Source organism: Aplysia californica, unplaced genomic scaffold (assembly GCF_000002075.1).
Source record: "Aplysia californica isolate F4 #8 unplaced genomic scaffold, AplCal3.0 scaffold00604, whole genome shotgun sequence".
NCBI lineage: Eukaryota > Metazoa > Mollusca > Gastropoda > Aplysiida > Aplysiidae > Aplysia > Aplysia californica.
In genome coordinates, this window is record NW_004797874.1 from 228326 (window position 1) to 230221 (window position 1896).

Here is a 1896-nt window from a genome sequence, read left to right on the forward strand (position 1 = left end):
CACACACACACACACACACACACACACACCACTGTAAACATTGTAATATTCTGTGAAAGAGCTAAAATAGGCGACAGTGTCAAAAAACAACATTATGAATAACGTATGATAGAAGTTACTGAGAATAATAGAAACTGACTTGATCAGCACAGAAAAAAAACACTACTAGGCCAGAAAACAAACTGAAAGTGAGAGGCAATAAACTGCTGGTCCTGGCCTTCAGTACTTTTCTCGTACTTTCTACAACCCCACACAAAATATCGACGTGCACTGGACCCGTTAAATATGTAATAAGAACTGTCCTGTATGATGACAAAAAGTTAATTGATACTGTACCAGTGACGCTGTCCCAAGCAGATCAAGTCTACAATCAGATAGTATACAAAGCTGGACAAAGTTTGCACACAACAGTTTCCGGTCATTATAATTTATATCATCAATTTTTTTTTCTTCAACGCACTTCTCACTTCTCAGAACAGAACACTGTGTTGTAATTGTAAACAAGTGGGGCAGTGTGTCAAATGCTGATTATAGAACTTGGTGTCTAGCTGGGGTGACGGTGGAAAAAGGGAGGGAAGGGAGGGGGTAGGCCTGGCCCAGACTCTGACAGCCGAGTGCCTATTGCTCCTCGTTAAAATTCTATATATCTTCACTAGACAATTCCTCCTTTCGCCGGCCAGACTCCTAGTCCTATGGGACAGGTAAGTTATTATTAGAGGGGAGAAAACGATGAGTAAATGTCAACAGGAACTATAGGTGGTTAGAAAGTCAATAAACAAAAAATATTAGTGCCATGCTAACAATAAATGTTCTGATAGTAATTAGAGAAAGGCTGAATGATAAATGCATGTTTTGCTGATAAAATAATACAGTCCATGCCGTCTTTAAGCACGGTCGTCGGGAGAAAGCTTAAGCGTGCTTAAAGCCGAAGCGTGCTTGAGTGCGAAGTAGACATAATCTAGGCACTTTAGTGACCGCGCTCACTATAGCGTCATTTGGCTTCGGAAAGTCCCATAGGGTTTTGTTTCCGGACATGACGTCTCATCGCGACAGTGGGTTCAAACAGCCCATATTTTTGTTTAATTTAGGGGACCAACAGTCAAGTCCGATACATGTCTTTAAAGACCTGTGGATGGCCTTCAAAACGCTTCTTTCCAGGTCGATGTGCGACTAATGAGTCTCGAAATATTTCAAGTTCAAGTTGAAAAATAGACAATTTTTAACCATTGATTTTTTATAAATTTTCTCGTCATATTTTTTTCAAACTAACCTTGTTGGTAAACTATTCTTTGTTCTTCCAGAAAACGTTTAAAAGGTTATCGTAGAAGTCTTACCTTGGCTAGTGTAGTCTTACCCTTTTATCAACCAAATCCGCGAAAACACAGCTGAACCCTTCCACCGTGACATCGCGCAGAGTCACGCATTTTCGCCTTGAGTTTTTGGCTCCCTCTCTTCATTGTTTGAAATGTACAAAAAGGGGAAATACATCGCAAAGAGATTTTTAAACTTTAGTTCGAAAAGTTAATCAATTTCGGTAATGTTTTATAATCACTGACCTCACATTGTGCCTTAGTTTATTCGATAGTATAAAGAAAATGAAACTTTTTAGACCCAAATATTTCCTTTTCATTGAGCTCCCCCCTCCCTCCTTTTTTTCCCTTGCCCAAAGTCTTTCATTGTGTAGGCCTGGGGCCTAATTCTAGTACATGTATGAAAAGTCCGGACTCGTGTTGTTAACACAGTCAAACATTGAATTGGGACGCCTATTAAAGTATCTGGTGCAATTATTTGCTTGATATAGTTTCTTAGATCCAATGTTAGTACCGATCCAGATTTTCTTTCTTTTCTGTCGTATGAACAAGAACGAAAAATACTATGTACTGGATTGTGGGATCC